Source organism: Hypomesus transpacificus, unplaced genomic scaffold, assembly GCF_021917145.1.
Source record: "Hypomesus transpacificus isolate Combined female unplaced genomic scaffold, fHypTra1 scaffold_138, whole genome shotgun sequence".
Lineage (NCBI taxonomy): Eukaryota > Metazoa > Chordata > Actinopteri > Osmeriformes > Osmeridae > Hypomesus > Hypomesus transpacificus.
In genome coordinates, this window is record NW_025813712.1 from 73,548 (window position 1) to 100,577 (window position 27,030).

At 47.0% G+C, this 27,030-nt stretch overlaps 1 long non-coding RNA gene across 1 annotated transcript; it reads right to left on the bottom strand.

The window, feature by feature from the left end:
- Nucleotides 1-15,662: 15,662 nt before the first annotated feature.
- Nucleotides 15,663-26,164, bottom strand: LOC124488484. The gene is made up of 4 exons (XR_006958710.1): nt 25,791-26,164; nt 16,083-16,204; nt 15,912-15,957; nt 15,663-15,800 (listed from the first exon to the last, which is right to left on the bottom strand). It is a non-coding gene; the product is annotated as an uncharacterized LOC124488484 (long non-coding RNA).
- Between the last annotated feature and the right edge of the window lie 866 nt (nt 26,165-27,030).

The following is a 27,030-nucleotide window of genomic DNA, read 5'->3' on the forward strand; positions in this document are numbered from 1 at the left end:
ATGTTTTTCATGGTATTATGTGCCTGAAAGATTTTGATAGTGTAGTGAACTGTTGTGCAGGTGATGATGTCCACAAGGAAATTATGCCAATGGAGAAAAAAATGTAAGAAGTGCATATTCGTAGTCAGCCCACCGTATTTATTATTATTATTTTTGCAATGCACAGCTGTGAACAGTGGGGTTTGGAAATGACTAAAATGTATTACACAAAGGCAAATACAGCTTCCGCGGAGATGCGGTGGACATCAAAGACAAACATGTTATAGGACGATATCACCAACGAAATAAAACGTCTAGAAGGTTCTGAAATGTTCACGTCACCACAGAGTGTCTTCAATAAAGTAATCAGAGTATTTCTATCATCTTGGTATGTTCGTAAGTCGGCACATTCTTCGGGAAGTAATTGGTCATACGTCAAGAGTACGTCGACCGCAGGCAATATAGTTGTGATTCTCCGGTTGTACCTCGATAGCAAGGGCATTTTAAAAATATCCTCCACGTTCTGGCCAAGAGCAGCACACACCCGATATGAAAGCCTTATTGCAGGAGGGTCCCTCCTGACTGGAAAAAAAACACAACACCTCAATGTGGGATAAGTTATTATTGACAACAGAACTTTATTTAACTAGCTTTTTCTACTTACCGAACTTTCCCATTGGTCCTATTTCCTCCAAATCTCTAAACAGATAAACATTTCGCTGTCGGACTGCCGTTAGGAATGTACTTGCTCGCTCATTTGTCTTGAGGCTACGTTCAATTAATTTGTACATCATCTTAACCGAATTAGTTGTACTGCTATAGGATCGGAGAAGATCATCGTCCTCAGACTCGTACTCCTCTGAGAGCAGCTCCGTAACTAAATCTATGGAACAGTATTGACGCTCAGCAATGTCGTGCTTGTAAAGTTCCAGCATTACTGATTCTGAAGACATGATAACGACCTGAGTTCTGAATGTTGGATAAGTGTTTTGAGTCGTTATATAGTGTGTGTCTGTGTGTGTGTGTGTGTGTGTGTGTGTGTGTGTGTGTGTGTGTGTGTGTGTGTGTGTGTGTGTGGGAGTAGGAGGGGGGGGGGGGGGGGGGCGGGTCCCACGTTGGACTGAGGGTCCCACGTTGGACTGAGGGTCCCACGTTGGACTGAGTTTGTCTGAGAAATCTGAATTTTTATCTACCGGCCTTGTGAATTGTGAGAAACTAGCTGATAACAAAACTATTTTTACAGGGTTTTTTTTACAGAGAGAGAGAATTGGTTGGATCTTGTGACTGGTTGGATATGTCCAGCCCTAACCCTAACCCTAACCCAATGTTAGCTTTCACCGTGGTGTCCAAATACAAGAATAGTTCAACACCAACCAGCATTTTTTTCTGTAAATGTTTGCCTTCCACCATACAGTGTGGAAGAAATTGCGATTTCCTGTGTGCTTACATTATTCACTAATCAATAGAACTAGTCATTGGATTCTAGTTACAGTTTTTTTTTTCAATCGCTAAGAAGCGCTTACCCATACTTTGGATACTTTTTCTAAACTCTTAACACAGACTGACACCTACAAAACACAATTGGCCAAATGGATAATTTTCTTCTCAAACACACATTTTGTTAAATATATACTAACTCTCCATTTCAAGACAGAACACATGCTTCTCTGCACACACTGACTTTACCAAAACACTGGAAATCTGACTCAAAATGAAATTATTCTGTCAAAGAATAACACTTGTTTTCACTTCACAAGGTACATGCAGTCAATCAAAGTACACCAGGTTTCAAAATACTGGCTATTGTTGACATTATAAAAACTGCATAGACTTATGTTTCAGGTATTTGCATGCAAAACATGCAATCCATCTTTTACACTAAATGTCTTGGTTGGGAACTGTATGTCCACATATACAATAATGTTCACGTTCAAACACATTTCAGTAAAAAGCAAATCAGTTTCTTTTCTTTTCTTACTGTTTACTAAAGGAAGTACAGTAGAAACACAGTATACAGTAATAGAACAGAAAAGGTTTTACAGTAATGCTTACAGTGAACAAAATATTGGTTTGTTGAAAGATGCGTATAATGGAGGCAACCATTGACCGCCTCAACTTGGGTTGCACTCTTTCACCAGCCTCTCTTACAGTAATGAAAGACAGTGGTTGATTACATGGTCAATGATAGTGGTACGAAGTTCATCACTGACTACTGTTCTTGCAGCCCTTGGAATGCCACCACCATGCATTCTTACACCTCTACCTTGCCCTCTCCTTGGGCGTGGTCTTATCCCCAGCCCTGCTCCTCTCACTGTACCTGCACCTCTCCCTCCATCTCTCACTGGGCCTGCTCGAATCTCCCTGGGCCCCTTGCTCTTCCTCGTCCAAACATTACAGTGTTTGTTTTTGTCTGTTTCTGTTTCCTAAATCCAACAACATCTCTCCTCAAAGTCCTTCTTTTATAGTAATTGAAGGAAATAACCCCTGCCTCTGAGTCTAGGCTACACTGGAATCAGCTGTGGTTGGCCCACTTTACCCAACATAAATCAGCTGTGTGTCCATTTTTGAATTGTCTTTTCTTTTCTTTTTTTTGCTGAGACATGTTGTTTTTGAACTAATATCATTGCAGAAGCAGATGTTTTTATACTGTATCTAAGGTTTGGATAATTGTTTTTGCTATTGTGGGATGTTGTGTGTTACCATTCATAAATACTACACAAACAATCAATCATTTTGTTGGGAGGTGTAGGTTGTCTGTTAAGAAAATGTAAGCGTTGTGGAAATGTCTTCACTGACAGCATATTGTGTGAAAAAGACATGAAATATGTGAATTGTATGGCCAAAAAAGACTGATGCTGTGCTAATTGTGTTAAGAGTTAGAGAGTTAGAAAAAGTATCCAAAGTATGGGTAAGCGCTTCTTAGCGATTGAAAAAACCTGTAGTATGTTCTCATGTAAGCTTGCTATTACAGTTTTTCTCCATTGGTTTGGCTCAATTCTTGAAACAGAAATTACATTCTCAAAGCTCCACGTGCATTTAGCAAAATAGCCTATATGGTTCAGCACAACTACATAGATCACCTTCAAAAGGTCATATCTCACCCAAAACAGTTAACTCATGCTTCAAAACCAAATCATTTTCTCATATAAATAGTCAATGCCCCCAAAATGAAAAGTTCCTTCTCGATTGCTTTGGCTCATCTCTCGAGAAAAAAGAGAACATTCTCAAACCTTTAAATACATTTGCCAAAATAACCCAGATTGTTCAGCAAAACACCATGGAACACCTGCAAAGGGTTATCTCTTTCCTAAAACAGACAACTTATCAGTCAACATAATCAACGGAATAGTGATCATAATCTCCTCTTGGTGTTGCCATGATTGAATTGTGGGCTCCGGGGCTTTTCATTTGAGGAACGAGCCTTGCGTATGTGACATTATATGGGCTACACGTTGGACTGTTCAAGTTTCGGTTGATTGGCTTTCACGGGTCGGTGTGAGTTGGAGGAACGAACGACCTTGGATGGGGGTTTCAAGTTAAAGATGGTCTAATGTTGAAACGTTACATATAATTTAATAAATCCAGTCTTCAATTTGACATTATACAATTTTTGTAGCCATCTTTAACTTGTAGGACAAACTTCCCTGACACATATTTACTGTAAATAGCTTTGGATAACAACATGTTCAAAAAAAAAAAACAGACAATTACCCTGCCCTAGTCGTTGCTGCCATCTAATGTTCGGAAATAATAACACCTCAAATCCATCTCATACCTCACATCTGTGCATAAATGTGACCCTTTATTCTATATCTGCGACCAACTATGTGTCACAGATATAGAATAAAGGGTCAAATGTATTCTAAACATTTGTTGAATAGGCATTATATGCGGACCCGTCATGGATACCGTGCTGTCAATAACAATGTGCATTTGAACTGAAAATAAATTGAAAAAGAGGACTGTGTGTAAAATGTTATTTATTAGATACAAGACAGTGTTTACACCATTATTCATTCAATTTGGTGCAATTATACATGTACTATTAATTAATAATAATAAAAAATGGTGTAATGATGACACTGTATCATTTCATCAATCCAATTTTTAACTTGTAGGACCGTTGATCGTGTTGTTGCCTTCCTTGCATTTTCTGCTGTATAGAAACATGTGCTTATTACAGCAAAAAGCCGTACAAGTGCCCATTTTCACTTTTAAACGTTCTTCAAAATCTAGACTTATTTGCCTCATACATTTTGACCGATTAGGGTGTCCAAGGGTAGTAACTTCTCCGATCATTACAATGTAGTCTCCTTTGAATTTTCCTATGTCTCCTTCGTAACCTGAAGCTCCTGCAAAAGGATATATAAACATCAAAGCGTCTGCTTGAGTGTACTTGTCAATCGATTCGTGGCAAGATAACTTTTCGACCATATCATGAGGAGGTTCGATGTCAGTTATGTGAACTACCTTCGCTTTGAGTGCTGTATATCCAATGTAGGCTTCCGCTAGGCCAGTCCCGCTTCCTACTGCCAAAATTTCATTAATTTGAGGCAAGGTCAGCAATGACATCTTTGTTATCAAATCTGACAGACAACTACTGCCGTGATCCAAACGCAGGCTTGTGCCTTTGAGAATATTGCCAACTACAACTGATACTGTCTTCCAAAAATCCAAACGCTCAACATGAGCATTATCAGGCTTGTGAAAACTTAAAAACGGTTGAATTGCTTTTGTCAATGATTTATGGCTGCCATGTCCACAAGCTCCTTCCCACCATGACGAATTGCACACTCTATCCGACATTCTAAACTTATGATCTCAATTCTAGTCTTCTAGACACAATGGTGTGACAGAGAGTTATTTTCACTTGAGGAACAAGCCTTAAGTATGGGACATTATATACATGTTTGACTGTTCGGTTGGTTTGAAGAAGGCTACTGGGTTGGAGGAACCAGCTAGCAGTGCCTATGGAGAATTTTATTTCTTGCAGAGCTACATCAGTTTTCTGTATCTTCCACCCTGGCCACCTTTCTCCTTTTCGCCACAAGCTCATCCCCCGAGTAATGTTGAGTGGCATTCCTTTTAGGTTGCTGACTACTTGTAGTGAAAGGTTGAGTCCTTCGATCTTGTGTCTCTATACCCTTTCTCATAGCAAGGGCTGCGCGCCCGTCGGAATCGCGTAAAGCCTTTATCATGGCCATGAGTTTTGTTGACCGTCGAGGCCTTTTAGTTATCAACTCTCCCTTTACGGCCATCATGGTAGTAGCATAGTCACGTTTCAACATAACCACGGAAAACGTGTCTACGCCGTGAACGTTGTTGAACACCCCAACAGCGTCCTTCCACTCCCAATCCTCCTCTAGTTCAAGTAAGTGACCATGGTCAGCACGGTTGACTCTTAAAAATATCTTGTCTTGATGATAGACGGTCCGCGTATTACAAAATGAGCTAACGTTTTTCACTGGTACACCAGAGTAGTCTGTTGAATAAACACTCAATCTGGGACCGTGGAAGGTGCCTTTTGGACCGAGTCTGGATTCTTTCAGGTGACCTTTGTCATACGCTTCCTTAGGGGCATTTTGAGACATCGTCCTTCTAATAACCCCCCCGTAATACAAAGGTGCAGAACATTGAAACGTCTCCCCTCCCAGGGGACACTTGTTGAAAGTGAGTTCGTTAAGAGGTTTGATGACCGATGTCGCTTCTAATATCACAGAGCAAATTGGGTCAGCGTTGAAGTCCAGTGTGAATCTCAATATAAGCTGCTGCTCAGTGCTGCTGTCAATGGAACATTGTCCAAATGCATTGACTTGTTGAAAATTTCCATTCTTGTAAGCCTCTGTCATCGAGACTGTGATCTTCTCCCAAAAGCCAGAGTGTGACGTTGGCGCATAAAGGGCCAGCATGTCATAGACAGCTTCAAGTGGAACGACGACAGATCCTATTTTCTTGTAATGATTCGATTGTAGTCTCCTGTTATGAGGCGTGTTAGTGTTAGTGGCGTACCTGTAAGTGCACAGATTGTAGGTCTCTATCTTACCAGCACGAGGCGGGACTGTACATGCTGAGCACAACAATAACATCTCGTTGGCCGCAGCGTGTCCACCCTTGATCTCTTTTGGTGAGAAAAACATAACATCTACACCTGAAATGCACAAGTTTCCGTTTTTCAAACTGGTCTTAAGATGTTGCTCGTGTATCTGGGTCAAGATGTAGCCTAACACCTTGCACGCAAAGCGCCCCTGCGTGTCAACCACCCGAGGACAAATGTCAGGTAGACAGGCTGCTGTGCAAAGTTTGTATACAGCGTTAGTCTCCAAGCAGATCTCACCGAATGACAATTTGTTGAGAGCCGTCAGTCTATTCTCATCCATTTGCTTCATGTAAACCCTCAAGTCAGGACAAGCCTTCTCATCCGGGATCTCGGTCCAGGGAGGGATCCATATGTCAAAGACAAAGTGACAGGCCAACTTCATGGCCTCAGCAAACACCAGCTGGTTGATGCACAAGGAAACCCTGCGGCTGACGGCTCCTGGGCACACAATGTGACTGGCATTTAGGGCAGCTACACAAGCTTCTCTAGCAATGTCAAAACTCACACTGAATTGCATGACATCAGACTCGGCAATCATTGTAGCAGACTGTATAAGGTTTTGTCTGTACAGACAAATTGCAGCAATTTGATCCATTTTCAGTTTCTCTACCGTGTCCTGTACCTGCTTGGTACTACGTGTGCGTGTCACATGGTCAGGGAACTCAGATTGCATAATCACACTTCTGTTGGCCCACGCACCACTGACAAAGACCATAGTGTTGGTGTTCCAAGCAAATCCACAATTCTGTACTGTGTAAAACTTTTTGGTTTCCACTTTACCGGTGCTTACGTCTTTTGTCACCACATCACTTTCAAGAATGGAAGTGTCCAACATGTTTTTAAAAGTATTGGGTATCACATTAGACTCCTTATCGACGCTCTTCATGGTCTTCTCGTGGGTTATATGAGCATCGTCTATCATGACCACACCAGAATTCCTATTGTGCTTGTACTTGAAAGCTTGCGGGGTGAAAGACGTCAGTGTTTCTACACAACCCTTTACCCTCCTGAACTGATAGTTCAACACGTTGTTAGCGTAACTCTTGCCTTCTCCGGGACCTGTGACGTTGAAGAGCATAATACGCTCAATGGTGTACCTGGGCGCAGTGTTGACAATGATGTAATTGAACGTAGTGGATGCCTGGAACAATCTGCCAACTTGAAGACTGTCACAAAACAAGTATCTCACCACCGCAAAGTCGTACAATTTCACTGGATTGAGAACTGTAGCGTTTTCCGAGTAGTCACATTGATCACTTGGTGAGAGGTAAAACGATTCGTGGATCTCCGAAAGGTGACAACCGAGAGACAAGCTGGAGTTGCTGAGATCGTTGTCCATAAGATTGCTAAGACCCTCGTAAAGTGCTCCATTTCCACAGAATTGATACCTGATCAGGATGTTAAAGACCATATCTGCTATACTCTCGAATTGCCTGCGTGTTGACCTGGCCTTGACTTTCATCTCTTTGCTCAGACGCTCCAGCCTACCCAGATGAGGAAAGAGGGGTTCAAAGTAATAGACGTGCTCGTCTTTACTCACGATGAAGGGGTGCAGTCGGGACGAGTTGTAAAAACACGAGTACGCAGTCTGACACTGTCCGCCGCATGCAACAGATCCATAATTTATGATCTTCCGTTTGCAATAACACTGTCCGTTCTCCAGCAAAGACGCTATACCCCGTGTCCTACGTTTCCTCTTTATGTCACACAGCACCTTATCAATCCGACCCTTTGTGATAGGCACGTGTTTGTGGATCAGCGATTTAACGAACATGTCAGGGTTGTCTCTGTCGATGAGTTTCTCGAGAGAGTATCTGAATACCAACAGCCCTCTAACGTTCACATCAACAAGGTGTGAGCAATCGTCAAGATCTTTTGTGAAAGCCTTCAGCTTGTCCAGAAATTGATTATCGTCCAACATGGTCACGTCATATCCAGTTTGAATGACTTTCTGCTTCACACATTCGGCACTTGTGAGTTTGGAGAGGACTGATATGAACAGTGGCTTGCATTCTCCATGGCCAACACTGTCCGTCAGCCTACCTATGGAGTTTTCCAGAACCTTGAGATTAATATCCATTATAGTATCTGGTAAGATGACCACTTTCTTCCCCGACTGACAGGCTGGTGTATACATGGAACCCCCTAGGTCCTTGGCCTTCTTCTTATCCAGGTTATTGGAATTAAGTGTGTCGTTGTGGATGTCCACCCAATCGAAGATAGAAGACAGCTCTCCCTTATTGTCTCGCATGACGATCATTGCGTGATTTAGGGATGTTGCCTTTTGTCTAACCAATTGTAGACGCATAAAGGCATTGAAAGCCTCCTCCAGTAGTTCAATCCTTGTAACATCTGTCGACGGGTGTGTGGCTGTGCTGTCTTCACCCTCCGAGTCGTCTCCTCTAAATACGTCCATGTTGACACTCATGTTTATGAGACTGAGCAGCTGGCTATTTGACACACCGTCATGGGAGTATGTAGGCGGTCTGGTTTGTAAAGCGTGGCTAGATGCTAGGTCATTCATGTCAACTGACTTGTCACTACTCATGTCCAGAACGAAACAGAATAGACGCCCGTGAGCGAAGTCCTCTCTGATAGGAGGTGACATGCTACGGAAATCTGGATTCTCCAAGGTCACTTGGAGAAACACCCCTTTGCAGCAATATGTCAGGTATAGGAGAAATTGAAACGTTGCCCTGTCGTTTGGCGACAACGCGCTGAAGGACAAGTCTTCAGACAGATTGTCATACAATACATCTGTTCCAACTGCAAGGAATAAAGCTCTTCTATTGGATGGTAATCTTATTGTTTGTAAGACAGCTGTGTCTTCTTCTCTATGAGGCAAGGTGTTAAACTCTACTAAGACAGTCTTTCCTTTCTTATTTGTCATGACTAGCAAGTGGGGATTCTTCGTTCTTGGAAAATGATCACAGTGTAATTCATGCCTAACACCTAGACATGTATGTAAGACTGAATGTCATTACTCGACAGAGCGGGTTTGAGGCTAGACCTTTATATGACAGCTGGACACCTCCGAGGTTGGAGACTTCGGAGGTGGGAAAGGATCCTGTTGAGGATGTATAAATACACGTAGATTCTTCACTTGACTGGGACATGTCCATCCAGTTGAATCTGCTTCAGGCTTGGATGTTTTTGCTGCACATACAAGGGTGTATATTTGATATGCAAACATTTTAGATAAAGTCAAGAGGTATCCAGATTCGGAATCATGCAGAAAGCAGTGCCATTTGTAGACTTCTTTCCTAATATATACCCTCAGCGCAGAGTCGTCAAACCTGAGGTTGAACATAATCTTGTCGGGGTGATATTAAAATCTATCGTATTTCACAAGCAAGAAGAGGCTCTCTTGTGTAGAGGGTTGGTGGTACGGGGCCAACATGCTAACATCTACACGACGGTACATTTAAAAGTTACTGACATAACTCCTGTTGTGGGTTACGACTTAGACCTGATTCTAGACCAAGACGGAGAGGAAGAGATGTGGGAAGTTGTACAGAAAAAGTGGTCTAAACATTTTGCTGGCGATCCAGTGAACATCCACGTCTTTCACGATGACATTAAACGACAGGTAAATGCACAAGTCTTTCCACTCAAATGCATTTCTTTGGCCAAAACGTATGTGGAAACTGTAAGAGGCGCGCTGACTTTCGGAGACTTTTGTCCCGATAAGGGATATTACATGTATAGAGATGGTAACACGCCTGCTTTATGCTCCAATGTTATGTTTGGCAGGATGTATTTCCTACCAACAAACAAGCTGAACGGCACCCTGTCAGCCTCTGAACTGATCTACGATCACGACAAGTCGGTGGTTGAGACTAAGCTGTTTGACAGTGAACATATGCCATATTTCTACAAGGCAGCGTGTCTGGACATTGAGACCGTCTTTGACAAATACCACCGGGATACGTCTCTAATATGCGAATCGTTTGCCTACAAGTTCCCCTACTGCACCCAGAGTAGGGTTGCGAACATGACAGAATATAGAGCCATGCTGGTTCAGAGGCTAAACGTCGGCCGGAAGCAATTGCCAAAACAGAAGAAAAATGTCACCATCCCTACTTTGTCACCCGATATGCCAGGCCAGCAACACGAGATAACGTGCGTGTCTCTCGTAATTCTCAACTCTCATATAGCCAAGATGTCAGCCGACCACCACAGAAAGGCCCTGATTGTTCTCTATAACAAATGTAAGGTCACACAAAAACATAACCTAGAAGCTGATTACGAATTGGCGAAGGGAGTCGGTATTGAAGATGTCAAACGGATTTCATTTTACCCCTGTTCTGGAGAGCTCAGACTCCTGGAGACAACTATCCGACTCTTGTATGACCACGGTGTAGAACTTCTCTATGTGTTCAATGCAGAATTTGACGTGAGGGTAATTGAACAGCGTGTTCATTTCTACGCTGACTCGGATTACGCCAAACGCTGTGACAGTTCTACCCAAAGACGATGCTCCTCACTATTACGAGCCTGGCATGGACTCTTTGTAACCAGGGCCATGGCAGATGATGTGTTACCTTTCTTCCAATTCGAAAACGTCCGTTACCTGGAAATGTACAAGGACATGCTCAATAGCTTAGGTTCGGTGTTACAGAGCGCAACCTTATTAACCGAGTACAAACTCCAGCTGATATCTAACCACATTGACAAGTTCAACAGAGGGAAGGCTAAATTGGGACACTTCAAGATGAACAGCTGTGGCATGAACATCATAGATCTCTATAGGATGGCGGGAACTAAAGAGATTAAGTTTGCATGCACTAGCATGAAGCTGAACGACGTGGCACCTTTTGTTATTGCAAAGGTTAGAGAGCTGCACAAAAAACCTCCAAAGGACGCCAGAAAACTGTACAAGGTGGCAGATGTCAGTTACTCTAAAATGGACGAGATGATTACAATGGGGGGGAAAAGTCTCTTTGCCGTGCTCATCTATAACTTGGTCGATTCTCAACTTTGCGCCAGGTTGGCTAAAGTGCTGAACCCCGTATCGTCTCTTTTCCATCGATGTAGGACGACTCTCAATATAGACGTTGTCGTACACGGAAGAGGAGATAACTTTGGAGGTTTCGTGCAGAGTATCCATTCCGTTCAAATCCCACAGCTAAAGTTTAGACTTGATACCCTCAGAGTCAAAGCTGGACCTGTGGGTATGGAACTAAACAGTCGTCAGCGATGGCAGCCCCAGTACAACCCTGAGTGGGAAGGAGGTGCTGTCTTTGATCCCATCACCGGCCTACACTACTCTGGACCCGGTATGGGGTTGGAGCTTTCGTTTGACTTCTCTGGCATGTATCCATCCATCATGTGTGCTCTCAATATCTCACCTGAGACGATCATCCCCTGGCCTCCTGTGAACTTTCCTCACGATCTGTCCGGGTGGGTGTGTTACAACTGGGCAGCGGAGGGGTTTGAATACGCATCCCTCATTCTCAAGTACGACCAGGCCCAAGGAGCCTTTGTTCGTCTACCGGCCGTATTATCTTCCTCCGTCGAATACTATCTTAATCAACGAGCTGAGTTTAAAAGGACACTTAAAAACCCTGACATCAGTGAGGTTGAGCGGGTATACTGCACTACGCAAGAGGGTGAGTGTAAAATCCTAGCCAACTCCTTCTATGGGACAGCTCCTCACCCCTGCGGGCCTCTTATATCTGGTCACGGTAGACAACAAATATCGGTGGTGAATAGCTGCGTGTCTACTTTTTACAGACATGGATCCCCTGTAGTCTACGGAGACACTGACAGTGTCATGGTGTCAGTTGGTTACACACCCGGGCAGCGTCCTGAAAACGATGTTAGCGATGTAGACTTCCACAAAAAAGACACAGCTGACCCTGGACCTGAAAACGAACGCCTCGAGAGCTTCGCCTACAAGGCCAGAAAGGCTTTGGCTGACAAGTTTGAACAGGCTGGCGCACAGGTGCCTGAGTTTCTGAACTACGTACACACAGCCTTGGTGGAGGACACTCTCAAGAGGATGTATTTGATAGGTAGTGCTAACAAACACCAAAATATAGTCAGAGACCCAAGTGGGAGATTCACCAAGGAAGGATATCCCGTCTACGGCGCTACAGTCCCAGGCTCTGAAGACTTTGTAGATGTCACCGGACCCTTCGTTAGAGACAGGAGAGTTAAGCTGGAATATGAGAACAGCAGCTCCATATATTGCCACGTAGCTAAGAAGACATACGTTGCTCTCACTCATAACCTAGACGACAAAGGGAGTCTTTCGTCAGTCTCCGTCAAGGTCAGGGGGTTGTCAGCTTTCAAAAGCATACGCACACCTTGTGATTCCGCTGTGACCGACACTTTTATAGCGTGTGTCATGAGGGGAGACTGCATCAAACTGGCGACTGACGACGTCTCATGTTTTTCAACATGTCCCTGGCACCAGCTAAAGCGAGGAGATGTAATATTTTACCTGGCTAGGGAACCCCTTGTTGATGACCTCGGTAGGTGGCTAGAGGTAGATCAAGCTAGCTCCTTTCTCACCCCTTGCAGAGTGGCAGATGTCACAACGTTACAACTGGACTCTGGTTTCTCTGCGGCGTCGACAACTTTGACCCCCGTGCACGACAACGAATCGCTGTCTGGTGCTAATTTTACAGTGAGAACGCTTTACAAAGACCTGAAATATTGTATGAACCATATCTTTTCACGCAAACAATCCATTCTTAGAGACCTACTGGCATGTAAAGCATCTGAGATCATCGCATCCAAGATGGGAGCGGGCTTCTTTCCTTGGAGTAGTCTCATTAAATCTTCGAAGAACAAGCACTTTAGTCAACAAACACTGGATCGGTTGAAAGTGTCCAATGCTAGTATCAAAACGACCTATGTTGAAATTGTAAAGAGGTGGTTAAAGCAGATCACAGGACTTTCCATCACACCTGTGGAGTGCTACGAGTATCACAAATGTAACCCTTGCGAGGCTGCTTTTCACAGATACCCCTTGAACCTTCAGGCTAAGACAGGGTGTATCACTGCTATGTTTGGAGGCTCACTCCAATGCGAGGCTAACCGCCGTCGACCCGGTAACGTCTCTGAAGACAACAAGAAGTCCGACGGTTACAGCGCGTTAGGCCAGGACGGTGATGACGGGTCTGGTGATGATTGCAAAAGACAAGACGAACCCTTGATCGACGACTCCTCTCAGACAGGGCTCGTATCTCGCCCAAACCAGCCCAACACATGTTTTGCCAACTCTAGAGTGTGGATATCTCACTGTGCAGACTCCAACTTGGTCAACGACTCTGGAAAACTTCTGGCTCACTGTATTATAGACTACTGCCTACCTTGCCACATGTACAGCCCTGCGTTGGGGCAACACTGTCTAGAGGATTGTGAACAGCATCTGCTGACCACAATATCCTCTGTCAGAGAGAGGTCGAAGAGAGCAACCGTTGCTTTCAACACCGTAATGTATAATTGCCCTGAACATATGATACCGGCCTGTGGGATTCGGGAGTTTGATCACTTGAAGACAAACCGAGAGACTGTGACACGTATGCCCGGTGACAAACTCGAAGTCTGTCGCAAGGTAATCGTTGAGGACATGTCCCTGCGACCCAGCCATGTGTACAAGACGCTAAGTGTCTTACTTGGAAAAAAGCTCAGTGAAGCCATCTCCGAAGGTATTGTCTCCCTTAGAGACGACTCGTCCATCCCTCCCTGCTCGGACAGCTACATTTCAATTTCGTTGCCAAGTGTCATCTTGACAGATGCTGGGATAAAATCCTCTACTGGTAGACTTTCTATAGCAAGAGGCCAACTATGTGAGAGACGTTTAGTTGACTTGGCTGGTCTTCTGTGTCAGGCTGTAATCATGTTGCAAATACACACTCCCAATGTGTTTGATTCGGTGCCCGTCATGTATCCCGAGTCTCTTCTTTGTATCATGCCTTACTCTTGTGAGGATGTAAATCTAATGCAAAGGTGGCTTGAGACATTCAGCGAAAAGAATTGGCTCAAACGAATCAAAGCCAAGCTCGGCAAGAGGAAACGGTCAACAGAGGACTACAGGAGGGTTAGCTATCATTGTACAGGCTGTAAACATTTCTACAGACTTCTTAAATCTGACAATGTCTCGCCTGATGGTATTCTGGACTACGTCTATGACCAAGACAAGAGGAGAAAGATGGGGCAGTGTATCAGCGAAAGCCGGTGGCTGTCGCAATCATAGATTTGAGTTGTTAAATTGTACATTACTCTTATGCCATTGCAGTTTGTCAAACTTGAATTGAGGTGAAACATACCATATATACGTATACGTCTGTGTTCTTACATTGGATGAAACTCTAGTGAAAGACGTTCTTTTACCCTGTTCTATGTCCCATTGTCCGAGATGTCTTTCAGTCAAAAGGACTACGTATTCTCCCATACAATGAACAAACTTGGTCAGGCTCATCAGCCTGCAATGTTTAAACTTAACTTGCGTGACATCATACCCTTTGGTGAATGCAGTACTCTTTTTGTCATTGATAACATGCGGATTAATGCCTACAAGCAAGGTGGCTTGGAACCGATACCAGTCGTCTTTACTGTCGTCAACGATAACACAAAAAGGGTCCTGACCAACGACCCGTGTAAACTTTCTTCAGAGTGGCATGTCAACATTAACGGTGGATCCTATATGAAGATAGCAGGCACCGATATTATACCTTTCAAACGCAACCCATCTTTTTACGACGACAAAAATAGACAGGCTGTTGCCAACGTCTTGGCTTTCATGATGTCAAACAGCCTCTGGGCCTCAGACAGAGCCAAGGGTGCTTTTGACATCCTAATCGCCTCTACCCGAGGGGAGTTTGAATTCACGTGTGACATGTGTTCAGGAATCAGACACGCGTGCGTTGTGAAGGGACCAAGTGGGTCACAGTCGTTCAATTTCCCACAGTGTGCCGACAGCTATGTTTGCATACCTTCACCACAACCCGACATTGGCAAGGATGACGACGCTCTCAGAAATATCCTAGCACTGTTAAGATCCGCTTCCCATGACAACCTTGACATTTTCAAACTTTTCACTCTGGAGAAGGCCTCCAATAGAGGCTTTGAGGACCTCAACTGTGCACATTTTCCTCCTAGACATATGTACACGGGGGGTATCGTAATCCCGTATGTGTTGATGAAATACATCACTTCGTTTTACCAGACAATGAGTCAGTACGCTGACACCATCGCCATCCTAGACGAAAATATATCTCATATCAAAGTATTAATCGAAAGTCCCTCCGAGGATATAGGTGAAATCACCGGTTGTTTGTCCCTTACACTAATCTACGGATTAACCCTTTCGGACATTTTTACCAAATTCACCAACGGTCTGCGTCGTGAGGAAGAAGTCGATGAAGAGGAAATCTGCAGTCATGCCACTTTCACACAGTTGAGCACAGATGTGTTGATTAGGAGAACCCGGTTGAATTTCATGTTGAAAAATCACATGCCCTTAAAGGATTGGTACGACTTCTACTATGGGTGAACTAAGTACTAGGTAACAAGGGCAAGCTTTCAACACTTAATGACATTTCTAATGTATGTGAATTAAGACAGCATATCTCTGTTGAAACGATGTTGCTTTATTAAACAAAATTGTTGAATGTACCTTATAAACTTGTGAAGCATGTTTTATTGGTTTAATGTGTATAAAAGTTGTAGCCACCAAGGGCCGTAGGCAGGACCGAACAGCACAGCACTTCTGAAAAACATGGTTGGTTGGTTGAAAATACCAGGCATTTATTTAACCAAACACCAAACAAAACACAAAAACTAACACAAATAACTCAGCTTCTTTGTCGATCGAGCTTACGGTCTTGACTGTTCAGGCCGGTCTCGTCTCTACCTCACACTCCTTACTGAAAAAAAAAGAAACACACACAGGAGGAGTTGGTCAGCTTACAAACCGTATGTAGGCCTGTTGCGGCAGGCCTGACCCACCTTTCATGGTCTTGCCATCCTCCATCCAACTCATGAGCCGCACCTGTTTTGCTCGTTGTCTCCTGCTGTGGCGGCCTCCCCCTCATGGCCTCGATCCGGGCTTGTCGTGCCGCTCTCCAAGGTGCCGGTGGTTTCTACTGGAACGCTGTCCATGGTGCGGTGCCCCTGGGTTGTTGGGTTGTTAGAAAGTGTATGTAGGTGTACAGATTTGTTCACTGTCTTCAAGTGGTATTAAACAAAATAGTTGAACAATCACACAGGTCTTAATCGAACGTACCAGATAAACTCTGGTATAAAGAATGTTTTATTATATTAAGTTACATTCCCAGTCATAAGGGCAATGTAGAATACTGATAGGCGGTTACCACTAGAGACATAGAGGCAACAATGTAATCATGCTGCTCATTAACCGCTTTCGACGTGACAGCAGGGACAGGAAGGTTGGTATTTCGGACAGTATAATATCGACTAGGAGTGTTGCATCACCAGTGAATAGCGTAGCTTAAACCTCTCACATCTGTAGACATGGTTGCAGATTAATGATGTTTCTAACACTTAAATAACGTTTCCCCAAAGGTAGCACAAGGGTTCATGAACACCCCTCCTCTGGTGCTAGAATGTTGACTCTAAAATGTCTTCATTAAACCCACTATTGGAATTTACACTGGCTGTAATCCGGGGAAATAGTCCGTCCTCACAAAAAACAGACCACACACACCTCAGGACTTAACATTTTCGTTTTGAATCACAGTCTACCACTAGCTACCACACGGAGGAGCCGTTAACCCTCACGCTCTCCTCATTGTCTATGCAGCTTGCATTTATCCCTCGCGCTGTCTCCGGGTCGTTGTGACCCACAGCTCCGTCTATTACGCCACCTTCGCGCTGTCTCGGGGTCATTGTGACCCACACTGGGGGAATATAGAGGTTTCACTTTATTTTTATTTTTTTTTGTATTATGAGAAGTTGTCAGAAGACCGCTGTGGGTCACAAGGAACCGGAGACAGTGCGGGGTCGCGTAATAGACGACACAGACGTTGCAGTGTAAAAGAAAAAAATATATATATAAAGAGGCAGAGACAGCACAAAGAACAAGCAACTCCCCTTGTGGTCTAGTGGCAAGGCTGCGAGGCTGTCAACTCCACAGCCCTGGATTGCTCCCCGGCCAGGGAAAGTATGAATTATTTTTTTATGTAGACAGATAACGTTTCACTTTTATTTTTGTATTACGAAAGGTCGTCAACACGAGTGTGGCGTAACAGACTAGGTATGGTGAGTCACAGCGCAGACTAGGATACAGCGCGAGAGTGTAATAATAGGCATGTAGACAAGGCTAGAAATAAAAAGTTTCACTTTATTTATTTATTTTTGGCTGTGAAAAAGTTGTCACAATGTCAGTTTGACTCACCATGACCCCGAAACGGCACGAGAGTGGCGTCATAGACTAGGCAGACAACGCGAGGAATAAAATCAAATGTTTCACTTTATTTATTTTTGTACCATGAAAAGTTGTCACACCGTGCATGACACCGTGCATCACAATGACCCTCAGACAGCACTATGGATAGACCTCCAGCCTGCCGTCCTGATACATCATCTATTCATCCCATGCATGTAGTGGTGGTGGTGGTGGTGGTGCCGCTGGTGGTTGTGGTGGTGGTGGCGGCGGCGGCGGCAGCGGCAGCAGCAGCAGCAGCAGCAGCAGCAGCAGCACTGTGCTTTGACTTGAGCAAAGCCCATCTTCTGCACTCGACTGAGTTGTTCAGTCTCCTGCACACACTCCCGCAGGTCGTCCGGGGTCAACGGGAACCTCTCCTTGGCCGAAGCCCAGCTCGGTGGGGCATGTGGGGCAGTATACACGCGAACAGGATTTGCAGACATGCCTCTTACAACCGCGACAAACAGTGAACGTTTTACGGTCCTTCTTCACCGGGCAGACTTGACATCTCTTCCTCTTACTGGCAGGGACCGGCGAGGTCGGTCCTGCCGATGAGGAGGCGGCGGCTGCTGCTGCGCCATCCTCTTCGGGTTGTCGTCGAGGAGGTGGATCGCGACAGCTGGCCATCCGTAGATCTTTCACAACCGCGGCAGCAGCTTCCGCGCGGGGCAGACATCGTCTCCTCTCGATCAGCGGAGTCACGAGGGCCCTTCCGAGCTGCTCGAGGAAAAACCTCCTCTTGTTGCGCTTACGCGGCATCCAGTTGGGGTTGACCTCTCTCCATATCACAAAGGCGTTGTAGGAGGAAACGTCAACGATGTTGCTGAAGATGACGAGGGGCCACCGGGCCGTCTTCCTTTTACAGCTGTAGGCCGCGATGACCTTGTCCAGATTGTCTACACCTCCTTTGTTGAGGTTGTAGTCTAAGACGATGGTCGGTTTGCCGTCGTTTCTGTCGCTGATTTCGTCGTTTGTGTGGCGTGTGCTCATGAGTAAAACGTTCTTATTTTTCTTTGCGAGGTAGGAAACCAGAGTGGTGGTGGGAGTGAAGGCGAACAGCGACGACAGCACCCGTCGCCTGTTCGTCGTCGTCAGCAGCTCGGACGGGAGCTCGGACCTGTTCTTTCGCACGGTGCCAACCATGGTCATGTTTCTCGTCGCCATGAGCTCTCGTCCGAGGTCGTAGGATGTGAAGAAATTGTCACACGTGACATTGCGATCCTTCAGGCCGTCTGTCATATCGAGCACGACGCGCATCCCCTGGCTCCTCTCCGGGGCTCCGTCGCTCGACTTCCCGGTGTAAACTTGCATCTTCCAAGCGTAGCTGGATTTTGCGTCGCACGTGACCCACGACTTGATCCCATACTTTGCCGGTTTGCTCGGCATGTACTGCCTGAAAGGACACCGTCCTCTGAACGCGATCAGTTGTTCATCCACGGTCACTTCGGGCCCTGGGTCGTAGAGGCGGGGTAATCTCTCTACCCACATATCCCAGACCTCTCGTATCGCCGCCAACTTGTCCGTGGCGCGTCTCGCCGCTCGCGTCCCACGGTCGTCAAATCGTATCGACGTCGAATAGGTGTAGAAGACTTTCAGCTGCATGGTAGCGCGGAAAATCGCTCTGCCGCTCTGCGCGTCCCACAGACTGGCGGCCGCTTCGCCTCGGGACTTGTACACCCCTGCCAGGATTAGCAGCCCTATGTAGGCACGTAGGTCAGAGGCGTCCATTGCTTTCCACTCCTCTCCGCGTTTCAGATAGCCTTCCCGATTTGTCTCGTCCAAGATCACTGTTTCGATTTGTGGCGTGACAAAGAGTAAAAACGCAGAGACGATGTCGAGAGCGTGGGAAACGGCGTACGCTGTGGGTCCTCTGGGGGTCCTCTCACGGCTGTCACGTTGCGACAGCAGCCTCGGATTCCTCAGATACGCAACCGAACGCCATTCAATTTTGCCATCTTTCGACAAGAAAGTATCTCTGTCGATTTCAGGGGCTCGGGCGGCGGCGGCCGCTGCTGAGTTGTCGTCGACCGCATTATACTCTTGCCCGTCTGCTTGTTCCGACACATGCTCCGCGTACTCTTGCCCGTCGTCTTTTTCTTCTTCTTCTTCTTCTTCTTCTTCTTCTTCCTGCTCTTCTGCCACATGCTCCACGCACTCTTCGCCGTCTTCTATTTCTGACACATCCTCTGTCTCCTCTTCGGACTCACTTTGCTCGATGTTTGCAAACATCTGTTGTAGAACTTGCAGGGCACTGAAATCCCGAGCCATAGCTGCGTGACCCTAGACAACGGCTGTCCTGACCCCCAACGAATGTGTGTTAGTAGCACTTGCCTACAGCTCACGTGATTACATGGACAAATGATTGATGATATGATCGACGATCGTAAAGGCCGTGGTTGGACTAAATGGAGTGGGAGGGTGGGATGTTTATATATTTATATAAAGGTATATAAAGGCAGGCATAAAAGTATGAAATTATAAAAGTGACCAACTTTTGGTCGCTCGACCTGACCTCACAGGCCTAACGCGCCTCCGGGCCGGCCGGCCGGCGGACCAGCGGGCGGGCGGGCAGGCAGGCATGTCCCGTCGCGGTTTCCCCTGACGCTCGACCTGACCTCACAGGCCTAACGCGCCTCCGGGCGGGCCGGCCGGCGTCCGGGCGGGCAGGCATGTCCCGCCCCGGCCTCGAATTCCGAGGGGTGAAACGCCTCTGGGCGAGCGAGCGTGCGGGCGGGAGGGACGGACACCCGGCCAATTCTCTCGCCTAGAGGGATCGACGATCGTGAAGGCCGTGGTTGGACTAAATGGAGTGGGAGAGTGGGATGTTTATGTATTTACGTAAAAGTATGAAATTATAAAAGCGACCAACAGGTAAGTTTGTCTATCACGTGACCCACGATCGTTCTTCATGATCACAATAGCGTGATATTATTCCACTCCACGAGGCCTGCCAGGCCAGGTCAGGCCATGCCAGGCGCGCGTGCGGGCAAGCATGTCCCGCCTCCCCGCCTAGAGGGATCGACGATCGTGAAGGCCGTGGTTGGACTAAATGGAGTTGGAGGGTGGGATGTTTATATATTTATATAAAGGTATATAAAGGCAGGCTTAAAAGTATGAAATTATAAAAGTGACCAACAGGTAAGTTTGTCTATCACGTGACCCACGATCGTTCTTCATAATCACAATAGCGTGATATTATTCCCACTCCGCGAGGACTGCCATGCCAGGCCAGGCCAGGTCAGGCCATGCCAGGCGCGCGTGCGGGCAGGCATGTCTCGCCTCCCCGCCTAGAGGGATCGACGATCGTGAAGGCCGTGGTTGGACTAAATGGAGTTGGAGGGTGGGATGTTTATGTATTTATATAAAGGTATATAAAGGCAGGCTTAAAAGTATGAAATTATAAAAGTGACCAACAGGTAAGTTCGTCTATCACGTGACCCACGATCGTTCTTCATAATCACAATAGCGTGATATTATTCCACTCGGCGAGGCCTGCCAGGCCAGGCCATGCCAGGCGCGCGTGCAGGCAGGCATGTCCCGCCGCGGTTTCCCCTGACGCTCGACCTGACCTCACAGGCCTGAAGCGCCTCCGGGCCGGCCGGCGGACCAGCGCGCGGGCGGGCGGGCAGGCATGTCCCGTCGCGGTTTCCCCTGACGCTCGACCTGACGTCACAGGCCTAAAACGCCTCTGGGCGCGCGGGCCGGCGGATGGGCGGGCAGGCATGTCCCGCCCCGGCCTCGAATTCCGAGGGGTGACACGCCTCTGGGCGAGCGAGCGGGCGGGAGGGACGCCCGGCCAATTCTCCCACCTAGAGGGATCGACGATCGTGAAGGCCGTGGTTGGACTTGGCCAGGCCATGCCAGGCGCGCGTGCGGGCAGGCATGTCCCGCCTACAGGGATCGACGATCGTGAAGGCCGTGGTTGGACTAAATGGAGTGGGAGAGTTGGATGTTTATGTATTTATATAAATGTATATAAAGGCAGGCGTAAGAGTATGAAATTATAAAAGTGACCAACAGGTAAGTTCGTCTATCACGTGACCCACGATCGTTCTTCATAATCACAATAGCGTGATATTATTCCACTCGGCGAGGCCTGCCAGGCCAGGCCATGCCATGCCAGGCGCGCGTGCGGGCAGGCATGTCCCGCCGCGGTTTCCCCTGACGCTCGACCTGACCTCACAGGCCTGAAGCGCCTCCGGGCCGGCCGGCCGGCCGGCGGACCAGCGCGCGGGCGGGCATGCATGTCCCGTCGCGGTTTCCCCTGACGCTCGACCTGACCTCACAGGCCTGAAGCGCCTCCGGGCCGGCCGGCGGACGGGCGGGCAGGCATGTCCCGTCGCGGTTTCCCCTGACGCTCGACCTGACGTCTCACAGGCCTCGAATTCCGAGGGGTGACACGCCTCTGGGCGAGCGAGCGTGCGGTCGGGAGGGACGGACACCCGGCCAATTCTCCCGCCTAGAGGGATCGACGATCGTGAAGGCCGTGGTTGGACTAAATGGAGTGGGAGAGTGGGATGTTTATGTATTTACGTAAAAGTATGAAATTATAAAAGTGACCAACAGGTAAGTTCGTCTATCACGTGACCCACGATCGTTCTTCATAATCACAATAGCGTGATATTATTCCACTCCGCGAGGCCTGCCATGCCATGCCAGGTCAGGCCACGCCAGGCTCGCGTGCGGGCAGGCATGTCCCGCCGCGGTTTCCCCTGACGCTCGACCTGACGTCACAGGCCTAAAGCGCCTCCGGGCCGGCCGGCGGACCGGCGGGCAGGCATGTCCCGCCGCGGTTTCCCCTGACGCTCGACCTGACCTCACAGGCCTGAAGCGCCTCCGGGGCCGGCGGACCAGCGCGCGGGCGGGCGGGCAGGCATGTCCCGTCGCGGTTTCCCCTGACGCTCGACCTGACCTCACAGGCCTCGAATTCCGAGGGGTGACACGCCTCTGGGCGAGCGAGCGTGCGGTCGGGAGGGACGGACACCCGGCCAATTCTCCCGCCTAGAGGGATCGACGATCGTGAAGGCCGTGGTTGGACTAAATGGAGTGGGAGAGTGGGATGTTTATGTATTTACGTAAAAGTATGAAATTATAAAAGTGACCAACAGGTAAGTTCGTCTATCACGTGACCCACGATCGTTCTTCATAATCACAATAGCGTGATATTATTCCACTCCGCGAGGCCTGCCATGCCATGCCAGGTCAGGCCACGCCAGGCTCGCGTGCGGGCAGGCATGTCCCGCCGCGGTTTCCCCTGACGCTCGACCTGACGTCACAGGCCTAAAGCGCCTCCGGGCCGGCCGGCGGACCGGCGGGCAGGCATGTCCCGCCGCGGTTTCCCCTGACGCTCGACCTGACCTCACAGGCCTGAAGCGCCTCCGGGCCGGCCGGCCGGCCGGCGGACCAGCGCGCGGGCGGGCGGGCAGGCATGTCCCGTCGCGGTTTCCCCTGACGCTCGACCTGACCTCACAGGCCTGACGCGCCTCCGGGCCGTCCGGCGGACGGGCGGGCAGGCATGTCCCGTCGCGGTTTCCCCTGACGCTCGACCTGACGTCTCACAGGCCTCGAATTCCGAGGGGTGACACGCCTCTGGGCGAGCGAGCGTGCGGTCGGGAGGGACGGACACCCGGCCAATTCTCCCGCCTAGAGGGATCGACGATCGTGAAGGCCGTGGTTGGACTAAATGGAGTGGGAGAGTGGGATGTTTATGTATTTACGTAAAAGTATGAAATTATAAAAGTGACCAACAGGTAAGTTCGTCTATCACGTGACCCACGATCGTTCTTCATAATCACAATAGCGTGATATTATTCCACTCCGCGAGGCCTGCCATGCCATGCCAGGTCAGGCCACGCCAGGCTCGCGTGCGGGCAGGCATGTCCCGCCGCGGTTTCCCCTGACGCTCGACCTGACGTCACAGGCCTAAAGCGCCTCCGGGCCGGCCGGCGGACCGGCGGGCAGGCATGTCCCGTCGCGGTTTCCCCTGACGCTCGACCTGACGTCACAGACCCGACGCGCTTCCGGGCCGGCCGGCGGACGGGCGGGCAAGCATGTCCCGTCGCGGTTTCCCCTGACGCTCGACCTGACCTCACAGGCCTAATGCGCCTCCGGGCTGGCCGGAGGGACGCCCAGCCAATTCTCCCGCCTAGAGGGATCGACGATCGTGAAGGCCGTGGTTGGACTAAATGGAGTGGGAGAGAGGGATGTTTATATATATTTATATATTCTCCGGCCGAGAGTAACGATGCAAAGTGTTTCATTCGAATCCAAGAAAGCAATTCATTTGACTCAACTTTTCATGATAAAATAAATAAATAAATTGAAACATTTTCTTTACACTCCGCGTGGTCTCTCTCTCTCTCTCTCTCTCTCTCTCTCTCTCTCTCTCTCTCTCTCTCTCTCTAGCCACCTAGTGTTAACTAGTGATATAACGTGGTATATTCACTTTGGGGGTCACAATGACCCGAAGGTAGCACAAGGGTTAGGTAAAATTATTAACCTACACGACGGTGGGTCACAATGACCCGAAGGTAGCACAAGGGTTAGGTAAAATTATTTACCTACACGACGGTGGGTCACAATGACCCGAAGGTAGCACAAGGGTTAGGTCAAATTATTTACCTACACGACGGTGGGTCACAATGACCCGAAGGTAGCACAAGGGTTAAGTAGGAGGAAAGCGGATGTAACGTAGTACACAAAACCTTAACTTAATGCATATTCTAAGTTAGCATGTGAAAGTCATCGCATAGAAGTTAGACATCCTATCATGACCATCTGATACATTGGTATTGAAGTATCTGTAAATGACCATAGGTCTATATAGAACTCTTAAACTTATCAACGTGTGCAACCGTATAGAAAAAAAGAACCTGAGAACCCAACTCGCAAAGACCTCCTATCATACTGATTATTTATGGCGTATTTCCTTTCTACCTTCTTTCCCATCTATGAAGGCCTTGGTGCCTACAAAGTACGCTTGAGACCCTGTTCGCGTGCCGCCTTGACTGCTGGCCATAGCTGATTCCTTGATTCTTTGTCGGAGGACGTGAGATCTTCCTTGAATTGCAGACCATTCTTCAGGAGGTAGTTATTTTTCTTAGAACCTTTCCATATTGAATCCCTTGCCGTTCTGGAGGTGAAACGTCTGATGACAGGACGTGGTAGTTGTCTGCGATTGCCATCTTCGAGCTTTCTGCCTATACGATGGACAACATCAATGTCCCTCACAATGGTATCATCTTCCGGCAGTACTTTTCTGCAGATCTCTTTCGTTTTTTCTTTAACATTCTCTTCTGGCCCTTCGACCATAACGATAAGTCTGAGGCACCATCTACGGCTATAGTGTTCTTTCGTGCCTTGTCTTTTCGTGCTGTTCTACCTTCTCTTGTAGATGGCTGTTCTCTTCTATAAGAGTCTTAACTTCTTCTATCGTGAAGTCAATGGTTTTTTGAAGATTGACAATGCTAACTGCGTTTCTTTTCACCATGTTTTCAATGTGGTCAGCTCTTTCGTTGATTTTGGCCGTGAGGATGCTGATAATGTTATCATGTACATCACTCAAAGAAGGTTCACTTCTCCTCTTCTTTGGAGCATTCTGTTTGATTGGAGTGACTGGGAAAGAGTCACAAACGCCACCATCTTCAGCACTACAAGCATAAGAGTGGATCTCCTTGACCTTTCTTTTTTCTAAAGCGATAGCGGTCTCCATATATCTTCAATCCCGTCGGGGCGTTCCATTATAGAGATTTGGATTAGCCAAATATGCTAGCAACACATACGTTGATATCACAAGCTATGTTAAAGATGTATAGGTTATTTTAATGTATCAAAGTGGCCATTTATGACTTACAGATTAGTTTTTTATGCAAACATCAATTTACAAAAAATTACTACGGTTACATCAAGGAAAAACGTTTGAGCTCGACATAACACAGTTTCTCATACCGACACCATCTTGGCCCCCCAGGAAAACCCTAACTATCTCAATTCATTCTCCGTCCTTCTGTCCTTGCAAGACCATTCTCGCAGGAACGTTCTTCAAAAGAATGTACTTGCGTTCTCAGCGTTCTTCGGATTGATAAACAGCCATAGACATAGGTGTAAAGGCCCAAGAACCGGGACCACATTATCCCTCAATATGCCTCCTATTCTTAAATGTTACTATATGTATGAATACTGCAAAAAAATAAAAATAAAATGCTATACAGTTGGGCTTCTATGTTTTGTTGCAAAAACAGGAATTATGGCTAATAACTTCATCAAAACGTAGACTGCACATGAAAAATCGAGCAGGTTGATTATGCTACTTACCAGGAAAGGGATGAAGTCGCACTGAAAGTTAATAAAGCGTGGTAGATAGTAGCCAGGTTAACCAGCCAGGTTGCATGCTCTCGTTGTCCAGGTCTCGTTCCATTATGAATGACATTGACAGCTTCTATATTTCCTCGGTTATTGCTTAAGTCCTTTCTTAGTTATAAATAGGAAGATCGGTTGAATACGGGTGGTAAAGGATACGTAAAAGCACGGATCAGTGGTTAAGTAGTAGGCTTTAATAGGTGTATGGGCGTAGATTTTGGGGGGGACGCTAGGTACTTGTCCCCACCAACATTTGAAAATGACATAACTGTCCCCACCAATATTTTAGCAAATTGTGCTGCTATTTAGATCGATTCTGACGGCCAGGACGCGACAGTACAAGAAACGCCATAATTTGATTGGCTGAAAACCCGAAGGGGGAGGGGTTATCTGACATGCGACACGCACGGAAGAAGCATGCTACGTTGCTTGCTTGCACTGGCAGTCGCAGACAAGCTAGCGGGTGTATCGGCAACAACGGTACAGCTAACTTACCAGGGCTGTCTGCCAACAATACATAGCCTACATAAAAGGCCAGAGTAACACATTTTAATATTCCCTTTGCCCTTCAGCATGTAGCCTACATGTTAGCTCATTGTTGTGCTTTGTAGATCAGATATGCCTCCACCCAAGAAGAAGAAAGGGGGCATACGAAGCTTTTTCAAAAAGCAGTGTAAGTCAGGCTAAATAACTAGCCACACTAGCAGTGGTAGTGACCAGGCTTTCAAATGCAGATTCTACTGTGGAAAAAGTTGGTGGGTGGAATTCATATTATGAACTCGTTTTTTAACGCTTAAAAATTGGAACAAAACCTTAAATGAACACGAAAACATTTCACCATTGTTGCTCCATTGAAATGAATTGGGTAGGCTAATTAAAACGTGCTGAGGTCACCCAGAGATAGCAAGACGACATTGAATCAATATTGATTTTCCATCTAAATCATCAGAATGGTTGAGATTGAAATCTCAATGCTAAATAAACGTTGAATCACTATTGCAATATCGATGAAACACAGGATACATTGGAACAACATTGATTTATAGTTGTCCTGATTAATTGATTAAACATCGATTTGTAGTTGACCGGGAACAATGATTGAAAAGTCATTGAATTATAGTTGACCGGGAAATATGATCGAAAGGTCATTGAGTTATAGTTGACCGGGAAATATGATCAAAAAGTCATTGAGTTA